Below are 14467 nucleotides of genomic sequence, written 5' to 3' on the forward strand. Positions count from 1 at the left end.
GAAATTAAAAGACACTTGCTCCTTGGAAGAAAAGCTATGACCAATCTAGACAGCATATTAAAAACCAGAGACATTACTTTGCCAACAAAGGTCCATCTAGTCAAAACTATGGTTTTTCCAGTAGTCACATATGGATGTGAGAATTGAACTATAAAGAAAACTGAGTGCCGAAGAATTGATGCTTTTGAACTGTGGTGTTGGAGAAGACTCTTGAGAGTCCCTTGGACTGCAAGGAGATCCAACCAGTCCATCTTAAAGGAAGTCAGCCCTGAATATTCATTGGAAGGACTGATGCTGAAACTGAAACTCCAATACTTTGGCCACCTGATGCAAAGAACCGACTCATTGGAAAAAACTCTGATGCTGGGAAAGATTGAAGGTGGGAGGAGAAGGGGCCGACAGAGGATGAGATGATGAATGGCATCACCTGCATGATGGACATGAGCTTGAGTAGGCTCTGGGAGTTGATGATGGACAGGGAAGCCTCATGCTGCAGTCCATGGGGTTGCAAAGAGTCAGACATGGCTGAGAGACTGAACTCAACTGAAGAACCCTAGAAAAAGATGCTCAATTGTAGCAATAATCAGTAAAATGAAAAGTAAATAGTATAATATAATTTTTCTTAACTGCCAGATTAAAAAAATGAGAAGCTTGAAGATAAAAAAAATTTTGTGACAATGTGATACATTTTTTAAATGTTACATATCTTTTACTGGGAAAATTTTCTTAGCCTATTAAAGTTTCCCAAAGCAACATATTATTCACATATCATGCAAAGATTCATAAATTTTCAAAACTTTGTACCTATTTGAGAAAATATATTTGCACAGATACGAAAGATGTTTATAATGAGGTACTTGTATGAATGATTGAAGCAGGAAAGTTGTAAATTATCTGAATTTCTACCAAGAGAAACATACACATACCTAAAGTATATGACATTCTATACATAGAAACAGAAAAGATCTCTACAACAAATTATTGGTTAACTGAAAAAAAGCAAGAAGCAATACAATGTCACTTATATTTAAAAAGCAAAATATGATAGATTATACAGACAGGTACTTGAATGATAGATAGATACAGAAACATCTGTTGTTATGTATATGTATGTATATTTGAAGGATTATAACTCATCATGACAGTGGTGGCTCTTTTCAGGAAGAAGATTGAGATATGAGTACATGATTGAGCACCATTCTCAATGACTGAAAAAAGACCACTGAACCTTTTTGCAATGAAAATGTATCTACTTGTGCAAGGAATCAAGGTTAGAAAAAAAATGTAAGAGAAGGTAGCACGAACACAAAATAATTTTCCAGACACCATTTTCTCTGGCGCTTTCATAATGATAGAGCGAAAGGTGAATACCAATTTACAATTTGTATTCACACATTTGAGACTGTCACCACCACAGAGCTATGAAATTAAACCCCAGGCACATGAGCAGAAAGGTGGATATTAAGCAAGACGACTTTGTTCTTAAAATCAGGCTACATCAAATACCACAGTGGCAAGACTATTTCTACTAGTTTAAAAAAAAAAAAAAAAACTTTTTTCTCCCACACTATAAATGTTCATATCCCATGAGAATCAAACAAAAGCAAAGGCAAACAGCTTGGATCATGGACCTGCGAATCAACGCTGTTCCAGAAATGATGTCACCATACAGATCTGTAACGTCCATTTTACTGAACCAGCGTGGACACGCTGGAATCCCAGCTTAACCAAGGGCAGCTCCAGCCGATGTAACTTGAGGCATCCAGGCAAATTAGAAACACAGAAGGAAACCCATATGCTAAGTTTTCTTAGGATCATTAAAAGGGTGAAAATGATGTTTAAAATTCTGTTAAACCTCACCTGACATTGTGAACACTGGAGTAACAGGGAAAATCCAACACGGCCAGCAATGAGTAAAATTTAAATATTGTTAGTGTACGTGTTAACTAAGCAGAATTTTGCAGCATTTCCTTAATTACTCTAATTTGATGATAGAAAGGTTAATTTTTAAAACATTTCCACAACACAGGTTAAACTTGATAATATATTGAGGTTAAAACTTCTTGGAGTTTCAGAACGGGTCACAAAATTATGGAAAATGCAAAGAGAAGTGATGTCAATCAATGTTCAAAAGGTATGTGCCTCAGGCCAAGGTTGGACCACTCCTCAAAGCCCTGTTAGACATAAATATCTCATCTCTTCAGAGTTCATATTGCTTAGTTCTTGTTCAGCATTTATAGCATTTTGTTGACTGACCAGAATCTGAAGGTTGACTTCGTTTCTCCCACTTGTTAGCTGTAATCAACCCAAATAAATTATCTGGAGAAAAGAAAACCCACAAATGTTGTAACATAGGAAGAGACGTATTAAAATAGGTTGCTGCACAAGAATTTCCCAGTAGCTCTTGCGTTCTGTAGTGGAGGCAGACTGGGGTGTCTCAGTGATGCTCAGCTACAGAAGACCAACCGCAGCTTCTGCTAGAGTAACCATTGTCAAAAGGTAACTCCCTCTTTTCTGTCCTTTTTCCTCTGCCTCCAGCTGATTCATTCAATGTAGTCTGCTCTGTCATTCTATAGAGTATTGCTTTTCCAATATATTTGTTCAGACATGTTGAGATTGCTGGAGAATTCCAAAATGCTCTAAGGAGTAGACAGAGGAGACTCAGAATGCTTCGCAAATCTCATCAGACATTAGGGATCTGTCATAGTGATTTCACATAAGGTAATTATTTACTTCCTGGGATTTGTACTTGTTTCATTGAAATATCATTGACATACAATATTATGTTAGTTTCAGGTATACCACATAGTGATTAGACATTTACATACATTATGAATGATCACCACAATAAGTAGCAACCATCTGTCCCCACGAAGTTGTTACAGTATTATTGACCATACTCCTTATGCTGTATAATCCATCCCTGGGGCTTATTTATTTCATAGCTGGAAGTTTGTACCTCTTGGAATTTTTAAATCTGCGTGCATCTTAATCACTTGTAGATGCTCAAAGAATCATTAAGAAGCTTGACCATGATATAGCCTCAAGTGTGACTCAAACATTCCTCATAGAGACAAAGGTTTGCTCTCAGATGCAGAAGTTGGTATTATGGGCTATGGTTACAATGTAAGTGGGATCACTTCATGGCAAATAGAAGGGGAGAAAATGGAAACAGTAACAGATATTATTTTCTTGGGCTCCAAAATCATTGTGGAAAATGACTGAAGCCAGGAAATTAAAAGATGCTTGCTCCTTGGAAGAAAAGCTATGACAAACCTAGACAGAGTATTGAAAAGCAGACATACTCTGCCAACAAAGGTCAGTATAGTAAAAGCTATGGTTTTTCCAGTAGTCATATATGGAGGTGAGAGTTGGGTAATAAAGAAGGCTGAGCACCGAAAAACTGATGTTTTCAAACTGTGATGTTGGAGCAGATCCCTGAGAGTCCCTTGGACTGCAGGGGGATCAAACCAGGCCATCCTAAAGGAAATCAACTCTGAATATTCTTTAGAAGGACTGATGCTGAAGCTGAAGTTCCAATACTTTGGCTTCCTGATGCAAAGAGCCAACTTAGAAAAGACCCTGATGCTGAGAAAGATTGAGGGCTGGAGGAGAAAGGGATGACAGAGAATGAGATGCTTGGATGGTATCACTGACTCAATAGACATGAGTCTGAGAAAACCCTGGCGGATGATGAAGAACAGGAAAACCTGGTGTGCTGCAGTCCATGGGGTCACAAAGAGTCAAACGACTTAGCGACTGACCCACAACATTTCCCCCTTCAGGATTGATAAAATTTCCTGAAATAGCATTTGGCATCATGCTTTCACCTACTGGTAAGATACGAGAATTGTATCCCTTCGTCAGGAAGATGCCCTGGAAGAGGGCATGGCAATCCACTCCAGTATTCTTGCACAGGAGAATCCCCATGGCCAGAGGAGCTTGGTAGCCTGCAGTCCATAGGGTCTCAAACAGTCAGACAGGACTGTAGCGACCTAGCACACATGCACACATAATAAAGACAAATCCAAAAGTTAAGGAGAACAATGAATATTTAGCCAAAGTTAAAAAGGCAAAAGTCAGTGAACATGTAATTAGACATAACTTTTTCTTTGTCTCAGGGCAATATCGCAATGGAAATAATAAAAGTGGGATGTGTTTAGACAAAAGATATAAGTATATACTACTTTTCTTTAATGGAGTTTGGCTGGAATTTAATAACAATTACTCAATGCTGTTATACTGCACTTTAAGAAGTAGTCTAATAAGACACTAGTCAATTTCATGATCTTGAGAATAATGAAATTGAAGAGGATTCACCCATGAAGTAAGAGCATTGTCAATACAGCTTGCCTCCTAATTAGCAAATCAGTCCTAAGTGGTATTTCAGCATCAAATGAGCTTCTTATGGCTTATTTATCTTGGCCTTCCTGCATAATTAATCAAATTCATGATAATAGGAAACAATTAGAATGTTAATCCACTTTAAAAAATAATTTAATGCTGTTTTTCCTAGTTTATGCTATTCTACCATGTTGAAAGAAAAGATACTATAAGTTGAAAAATACTTACTTGGCATATGTGGAGATCATGGGTAATATATGATCTTTACATTCCTTTTATACACAAAAGGGACTCGCTAAAGAAGCAAAGGGACATCAACACCTATTACTCTGAGCAGGACCTTCGTGCAAATATAGTCATGACAGGAGCATCCAAGCCTCTCATGCACCAAGGTTATGTTACTGAATATACTTGGGGAGCTGCAAATATAATTGTGTTCTACTTCAAATTTTGTTAAATATCCAAATAACATCTTGTCAGAAGTTACTAATATATTAAAAATAGGAAAATGTGTTATTTATTTGCAGACCAGCAGATCAGTAACATAGAAGGGCAGTCAGATCAATGATATCTCTTTCCTAAAAATGTCCTACTCCATTTTCCCCCAGTGGTTTATTCATTAACTCTCTCTGCCTCAGGCCACATCAACAAACTGCATGGCAGGGGTTACTTAATCTACAGTTGTTGTTTAGTCGCTCAGTCATGCCCAGCTCTTTGTGACCCCATAGGCTGTAGCCCACCAGGCTCCTCTGTCCTTGGGATTCTCCAGGCAAGAGTACTGGAGTGGGTTGCCCTTTCCTCCTCCAGGGGATCTTCCCAATCCAGGGATCCAACCAGCATCTCGCGAATTGGCAGGTGGACTCTTTACCACTAAGTCACCAGGGAAGCCCACATAATCTATAGAGAAAAGAAAAAAAACAACTCTCATTTTGCATTTGCTTTTCTCTGATTCTCTAGGACTTACACGGGGACCCTTTGTTCTTTCATCTAAGCATTTCTTAATTATTCATCAACCCCTGCCATTGAGGAATGGCACTGGATAGTCTCTGAGGAAACAAAGTTTTCTGAGGCCCAGACTTATTTTGCTCAAATCAAATCAAGCATCTGAATCGATCCTGTAATCTCTTTAAGCGCCTGTTGAAATTATATACACAGCAACTGAGCATTGCCTATACAGATTGCTCTTGGACCCTTTAAGGTTTCAAATGACATTCAAAAACCATATTCCCAGATGAGCTGGCAAAAACAATTTGAGTTTGGAAATCAGTAACTTTTTGTTTCACATCTTCCGATCAGAACAGTACTTATTACTTGCACAGAAGCACGCCTTGGGGCATGCTGGTTTATAGTAAAATGACAAGTGATCTCCAAATGTATTTTGGAAATCACTCATTTACATGCAGCAGAGATGCTAAATAAAATTTATTTAAAAAGTAAAGGTCATCTATTCGTTCCCACAACTGAAAACGTAATAATGTTCTCGGGCACAGTTTGATCCAGGACTCAGGTCCTAAGAACCCAGGTCACGACTGGGTCCTCCTGTAGCTTCACCCTGGGGATTTAAATGACTCAGCTTCTCCCCACTGGACAGAAGCTCTTAGAAGCCCCATGGTGTCCTTCCTGGCCAAGACCCTCCTAAAACTAATTGTGGTCCAAGAAAATGTGATACTCTGATTGTTTTAAATCAAAATGATCCAAAATGGCATGAACAGATCAGGCAAGACTTGGTTACCAAACGAAATTTGGGGCTTCACCCCAGGAAAGATGGGAAGTGAGTTTGGGGCAGTTATAAAAACATGTGTCTATTGCACAGGATGCATGGCAGTCCTTTTAATAGAGCACAAAGCACACTGTCACGTATTCTCTAGTGATATATCCTTCCTGCTAGAAGGCAGTCTATCGGAGGACAGGAATATCTCAATCAAATGGAGCAGGACCCTATGGGCCTTGGTGCCATCCCCCATGTCATCTGCCTGCCTCTGGTCTGTAGAGAAACTTTAGCCAAATAAGTTTAATCAAAGAAGTGTGAACATGCAGAAACAAAGGAAAAGAGTCAAAGAAGACCAAATAATAATAATACAGTCTTTAAGCATGGTCGGAGAAGGCAATGGCACCCCACTCCAGTACTCTTGCCTGGAAAATCCCATGGACAGAGGAGCCTGGAAGGCTGCAGTCCATGGGGACGCTGAGGGTCGGACACAACTGAGCGACTTCACTTTCCCTTTTCACTTTCATGCATTGGAGAAGGAAATGGCAACCCTCTCCAGTGTTTTTGCCTGGAGAATCCCAGGGACGGGGGAGCCTGGTGGGCTGCTGTCTCTGGGGTCTCACAGAGTCGGACACGACTGAAGTGACTTAGCAAGGACCTTTAGTTTCTTCTCAAGGGCTAAAGCTAGTATTCTGAACCATATCCTGCGAGCTGTCTTGTACTGAAATCCCCACCAGGTGGAAGAAGTTAATGACACAACGGCCAGACTGTAGCCATGACATAGCCACAATTCTGAGAACTGGCCTCAAGGAAATGGAAACAAACTGAGCCTGGAACTGAAAACTAACTGTACAGGAAACCATCAAGATGATGCTGGTCAGACTACTGGTAACAAATTTGAAGATGAGTGTCAGAGCGGACTGAGGAGCTCTGCATGGAGCCCCACCCTCTGTCTGTAAAAGCTCTTGCCCCCTGATTGTCAAGGGAGGAGTCAGTCTTTGGACTGGTGTCTGCCCCCCTGCCAGTTGCTTGCCTCCGAAATAAACTTTCCTTCCCACCAACCTGGCCTTTTTTATGCCTTTTGAGCATCAAGCAGCCAGACCCCCATTTGGTTACATAACTTTGATCTCGCTCTGCTTTTGAGGATGGTGCTTGATGGTGAGTGAGAATGAAATGGTTATTTACTAAGTGAACAGATGGATGGGTGAAAGAGATAGTGAATGAACAAGTGTAACATACCCAGAGCTTGGATGAGGAATTTTGTAAGAAAATAAAGAACTATAGGAAAATGAAGACTGCATTTAAAGAAATAACCCTACCCATTGGGTAGGGTTTCTCTTAGTCCAACTCGTGTTTCTTCAAATACATCCAGCCTGAAGGCTCTTGGGGCCAACCTCTACTTCTGTAAAGATGGCCCCAGGGCTTTAGGGAAGCACAGATGAAAATAGAGTTAACTTAGTCACAGAATTATTGGCCTTAAAACATATTGCACAGCACTGGAGTCAAGTAAAAATTGGATTAAATCTCTCTCAAGATACAAACTTCCCAGGTGGCTCAGGGGTAAAGAATCCGTCTATCAATTCAGGAGACACAAGAGACATCAGCTCAATCCCTGGGTCTGAGGATCCCCAGAAGTAGGAAATGGCAAGTTACTCCAGTGTTCTTGCCTAGAAAATTCCATGGACAGAGGAGCCTGGTGGGCAATAATCCACAGGTTCGCAAAGAGTTGGACACAACTGACTAAACACTTTCACTTTCAGTTTGTTCTTCCTTTAAATTTTCTAATCAAATATTATTTAGAATAAGCTTGTACATAACTCTGGGTTTCCCCTGTGGCTCAGCTGGTAAAGAATCCGCCTGCAATGTGGTAGATCTGGGTTCAATCCCTGGGTTGGGAAGATACCCTGGAGAAGGGAAAGGCTGCCCGCTCCAGTATTCTGGCCTGGAGAATCCCATGGGGTTGCAAAGAGTCAGACACGACTGAGTGACTTTCAGTTTCACTATACATAACTCCAGACTGTGGCTTTGGGGTGAACATAAATTTGAGCACGGACCCTGTTTTTTCAATAGAGCCTTTTGAAGCTGAAAAAATTATCTTTGTCAATTGGAGGTATAACATGGCAAAATAATAAAACTGTCAACGGCTGTATTGAGAAATATGAAAGATAATGGGTAACTCGAGAAGTTCCCCCAAGTCCCTTTATTTACGCGTGAGGGGGCCCTTTCATCCGAATCGCATCCTGCAGGTGTCCCTCGCCAGCCACGTCCAGTGCTTCACGGCTACTTTTGTTGTCCCTCTGCACCTCGAGGAGACAGAACGAACAGAGACACTGCCATGGCCTGTCGCCAGTGCACACTGTAACAAAGCCAAGAAGACAGCAAGGGAGAAAATGGACCATAGCTGTGCAAATGGGAAAGGAGATCACTGCAAACACAGGTCAGGGGGACGATGAACATAAAAGCATGACATTTAAATAATAATGGAGAGCCTGAGAATTTTTATGCTATCATACGGATAGTTCTGATCTGCGAAAAAGATGAATTCAACACAGATGGTGCATGACACAAACAACACAGTCGTGGAAAAGGGACCAGAAGGTTATAAAGAGGAGGATGTTGCAGAACAGCTCCGTCTAGAGACTTCTATCTTGGTTTTGCCTGGCAAGTGGCCTCCCCAATTTCTTAGTTAAGACAGATTCAACGTTTAAGTCAGAAGAACACTAAGTCATCTTTCGAGATTATTCCATCTGTAATTTCATGTGCCTCCCACGTGGAAGCTGAATTTGTCTGTTACTCAGGTCAATGAATCAACTGCGGAAGAAGTGACACCGGATTCGTTCCAAGCTGTCCTTTAAGGGGACTGACAACTTCCGTCCCACCCCTTTTGGAACACTGGCATTTGGGGAGCCATGATCCACCCTGCGGGATGGCTCAACCCCTCTGCTAGGCCCACCAAGTGGCCACAGCGCACACTGTAGTTCTATGGTATAAAATAATAACATCCGAATACCTGACTCTCAGTAAACTCGAGAAAGGCAGAACAGCATGTTCTACAAAGGACACACAATGAGGCAAAGAAGAATTTGAGCAATTTGATAGGTTCTTAAAGTTAGTGTACTCAGCACCTTCCACAAGAAACTCAAGCAAAAGCACTTGTAAAACAAAGACGTGTGTGTGTGTGTGCATGCATATTCAGTCATGTCCAATTCTTTGCAACCCCTTAGACTGTAGCAAACCAGGCTCCTCTCTCCATGGAATTCTGAAGGCAAGAATACTGGAGTGGGTATTTCCCCATTTCCTACTCCAAGGGACTTTTGAAAAGGCTGAGTGCTGAACAATTGATGCTTTCCAAATGTGGTGCTGGAGAAGACTCTTGAGAGTCCCTTGGACTGCAAGGAAATCAAACCAGTAAATCCTAAAGGACATCAACTCTGAATTTTCATTGGAAGGACTGATGCTGAAGCTGAACCTCCAATACTTTGGCCACCTGATCCGAATAGCCAACTCATTAGAAAAGACCCTGACGCTGGGAAAGATTGAAGGCAGGAGGAGAAGGGGACGACAGAGAAGGCGATGGTTGGATGGCATCACCGACTCTATGGACATGAGTTTGAGTAAACTCCAGAAGATAGTGGAGGGGGTCACAACAAGTCAGACGTGACTTAGCAACTGAACAACAACAAATGTATATACATAACCGATTCACTCTGCTGTCCACCTGAAACTAGCACAACAAAGTACATCAACTATACAGCAATAAAAGTTTTATTTAAAGAAGCTCTCTGGTATCTTTAAAAGCTGCAGATTTTAAAATTGTATTGATATTGTTGATGCAGTAGCAGTGATGGCTTGCTGCTATCTACTGCCTGCTGCTGCTGCTGCGTCGCTTCAGTCGTGTTCAACTCTGTACGACCCCATAGACGGCAGCCTACCAGGCTCCCCCGTCCCTGGGATTCTCCAGGCAAGAACACTGGAGTGGGTGCCATTGCCTTCTCTGACCTACTGCCTACTGTATCCCATTTGTAAGTGGCAGATTGTATACCCACTAGGTTAAGTGATTTTGCCAATTTACACATTTAATGAATGAAACAGTAAATAGCTTAGAAGGCTGTGTGGAGATGACCTTCACAGCCATTGCCACTAACTATGCATTCAACTCAGCTTTCAAGGCTCAGCCAACCTAACTGAGTCAGAGTCTACAGCCTGCAACCAAGTGGACTGGAGGCACTACATCTTCTGGTGATTTTGCAAGAAAGAAATTTGGTGAGTAGATCAGGAAGCCCGTGCTCTGCTCTGCTGCCGTGCAGTATTAATGCAGCCCCCTGATCTGAGCATGTTGCTCTTGCCATTTAATGCACAGAAATATGATTACAAAGAACAGTGAATGGCTGGGCTCAGTGATGGCCTTTCTATCCTCACATATGCTTGCTTAACCCTTAAAGTGATTTTAATTTTTTTCCTAGTAATGACATTAGTACATAAAAGCATTTAGGCCTGATTAGTGAACATCTTCCCATCATTTAGGGAGGAGGCGTAATTACGTTCCACCCTCACTCCTGCCATTTAGGAAATTGCAAACACAGTTCATTAAAGGGCATTCTCATCAAGTGACTCAATTTCCATCCCAGCGGTTATTCCCAGAGAAGACAGGTCTCAATGTAGGTTTACAAAGGAAATCGACATATCTATTATTGCTCAGTCAAGCTACTATTCATATCACATTCACTAGAAATTGGTCCAGAGAATACTAAATCTCTACGATGAAGAACTGCTCGTTTTTTGTTTGTTTGTGATGGTAGCCATTCTAACTTACATATAGTATGACTTTTATTTTATAAAGCAGTGATCTAACACTTGGTGTGTGAATGCATAGATGTGAACTACATATGGGGTGAACTGGAAGTGATGAGAGATAGAGACAGAGAGATAAATAAAAAAGAGAGTGCAAGATATGAACCTGGAGGTAACCATGTCCTGTTGTACACCTGGTGATTAAGACAAGGAAACACATATAAGGATACTCACAGCAGCATTTTGTAAATTTACCTTATTGAAGTATAGTTGATTCATGATGTTGCGTTAGCTTCTGGTGCGTTCATTTGTACATACAAATAACAGTTTGCATCTGCTAATCCTAAACTCCCAATCCCCCCTCTCTCAGCCCCCGGCCCCTTGGCAACAACAGTCTGTTCTCTGCATCCGTGAGTCTGTCTTTGTTTCATAGACAAGCTCACTTGTGTCATATTTTAGATTCCACATATAAGCTAGGCATGCTAAGTCGCTTCAGTCGTGTCCGAGTCTTTGCAACCCCGTGGACTGTAGCCCGCCAGGCTCCTCTGTCCCTGGGGATTCTCCAGGCAAGAATACTGGAGTGGGCTGCCATTTCCTTCTCCAGGGGATCTTCCTGACCCAGGGATCAAACCCACATCTCATGTATCCTGAATTGGCAGGCAGGCTCTTTACCAGTGGTGCCACCTGGAAAGTGCATATAAGTGATATCCTCTGATATTTCTCTTTCTGACTTACATCACTCCATATGATAAACTCTAGGTCCCTGCATGGTGTCACACATGGCATCATTTCATTCTTTTTTATGGCTGAGTAGTATTCCACTGCATATATGTATCACATAGTCTTTATCCACTTGTCTGTTGATGGATATTTACATTGTTTCCACGTCTTGGCTGTTGTAAACAGTGCCACAGTGAACATAAGGGTGCCTGTATTTTTCCGAAGTATAGCTTTTTCCAGATATAGGCCCAGGAGTGGGATTTTTGGATCAAGAAGCAATTCTAGTTTTAGTTTTTTCAGGAACTTTCATACTGTTTTCCATAGTGGCTGCCCCAATTTACATCCTTACCAACAGTGTAGGAGGGTTCTTTTTTCTCCACACCCTCTCCAGCATTTGTTAGTTTTAGACTTTTAAATGATGGCCATTCTGATAGGTGTGAGGTGGTATCTCGTTGCAGTTTTGATTTTAATTTCTCTAATGATTAGCAATGTTGAACATCTTTTCATGCACAGAACAATTTTAAAAATAAGGTTCTGGAACTTATATTTTTATTAATAGGGAACAATTATTTAAAAATATACATATGTTGTAAAAAAACGAACTCGACCTATAACAATGTAAAATATCACAAAAATATATCCATAGTGAAAAATAAAATTATCAAAAAAAAAACAATGAATAGACAATAATATAATTTTAGATCATCTGGATGACTATTCTCGATCCAAACTCTATCAGATATTTTCATTGTTCTAGATTCAATTTGTGTTTATGAATTCTTTGGTTCCTCTTGTAAAGAGAGGAGAACTGTAATACAATTGATTTAAGCCAACTGAAAGTCAAATAATGTCTTGGCATGGTGTGCTGATCCTATTTCTCTGAAGTTCACGGTGAAATAAGTGGCAGAATTCAGTCATTACACAGAGAACATGGCACTGTGCCCAGAGGCAGTTTTGGAGGAGAAAATTTATTTCAGCATCTCTCACATTAGATACATTTGTTAATTTAGTTGTTGGGTTCTTTTAAAATCTACTGTGTTTTCCTAATATAAATTTAAGAAATCTCTTTCTCCTTTTATAGTAACATTTAATTACAATTATAATAAAACATTGGCTTCCCAGGTGGCACTAATGGTAAAGAACATGCCTGACAATGCAGGAGATGTAAGAGACGTGGGTTCGATCCCTGGGCTGGGAAGATCCCCTGGAGGAGGGCATAGCTCTCGGTTCCAGTATTCTTGTCTGGAGAATCCCATGGGCAGGTGAGCCTGGCAGGCTACAGTCCATAGGTTTGCACAGAGTCAGACATGACTGAAGTGACTTAGCACACAGGCACGCATCATAAAACATGCCTACACTGGGTGTCAGTGAGGCCATTTCCCTTAAAATGGACACACAGATTATTCTGTAACAGTATGACTAAGAAAAAGCAAACTTACTAAAATTGAACTGAAAGACAGCCAGTGAATTAAGTGCCTAATTATTTCATTTGCACTTCACCCCATCCCTATGAGAGAGTTGAAGCTTAAAGAGGTTGTGTCAGATGGGTCCACTGTCAACTTGCTGGGTTAGAAAAAGCCAAAAACATACTTAGATGAGATTTTGGAGGTGGAATTGTTTCCTCCCAAAGTGTACTATTTTTAATGTAGTGTATTATCTAAATGACAAAAATGGGAGTTTGCTAATATATTGTAATGCGTGTCTCTCAAAGATGGAAAGCGTCGGCTCTCCTGAACACATTTGGATTGGGGAGGGGAGAGAGTGAGGCTTATGACGGTGGCTGTGTTGGTGCGTGGTTGGTTAGAGGAGTCTTGGGAAGAAAGAAGAGCGTGGAATCTGTATCCAATGAGACCAAACCTCTTCTTTTTCATACTGACAACCAGCAGGACTAGAAACAGTACAGGAAGACGGAAAAAGGAGAAAGTTGCTTCTTTTGTTTTCGCTGCTGTGGGAAAGAATTCCACAATTACTAGTAAGCCAGTGCACAACTGTTATACACGCATTAATTGAAGAAGAAGTCACAAAGTGTAGAATCATAGGAAAGAAACAAGAGCCACTGAGTGAATTAGGGAAAGCTTTCTGCAAAGAATTGGGATCTATCAAGATTGTTTTCAAGGATGGTGGTTGCAGGGAACTAGGGGATGGGAGAAATGGAACTGCATTTTAAGTGATGGCTCATTTAAAATTTAAAAGTATACAAACTTTCCAGCACTTTATGTCATTTCTGACTATGCATAGCTATTTTGTTATTATTTTCTCTCTATATATCTCATTACTCAAGTAATGCTTCTACTTAACTGTAGCATCACACTTTACTCACCACATAAATGCATTGTTACCAACTTTAACCTAGAAATTAAACAGGTGCAAATTATTAGCAACATATCTAGTCCATTCATAAGGAGGTCACTTGACACTTAAAATATAGTAAGATCACTTGCATTTGATAAAAGAGAAATGTAGTTATTTGATTGTTATTTTACAAACCTCCTAAGGTAAGTGGAGCGCCTGGTGCCAAGCAAGGATTCCTTATTTCTACTTATAAAAAACACCCTGGCATTATCTTTGTCACCTTCCTTCTGATGCCTTTATCCACTTGCTAGCAAAACTATGCCTCTCAACTCTGGTGAAGCAATGAAATCCTGTATATGAAGAGAGGATTATAGTTTTATGGCTAAAGAATCTTCCCTGCTTCAGTGTGCTATTTACTTCCAGCTTAAATCCCTAACACTCCTGGCTTTGATCAGTGACATTTGTAGGACTGGTGAGGTGTTTAGTTAAAGGAAATTGTTTGCTTTATCAAGTGTTCAAGCAGTTTTAGTGTCAACATTTTTGAGGATACTATAATATACTCTACTAGAAAGTTGTTATTTGGGTTCATCATTCTAATGTGATTCAGGGCTA

Source organism: Bison bison, unplaced genomic scaffold, assembly GCF_000754665.1.
Source record: "Bison bison bison isolate TAMUID 2011002044 unplaced genomic scaffold, Bison_UMD1.0 scf7180017864353, whole genome shotgun sequence".
Classification (NCBI taxonomy): Eukaryota; Metazoa; Chordata; class Mammalia; order Artiodactyla; family Bovidae; genus Bison; species Bison bison.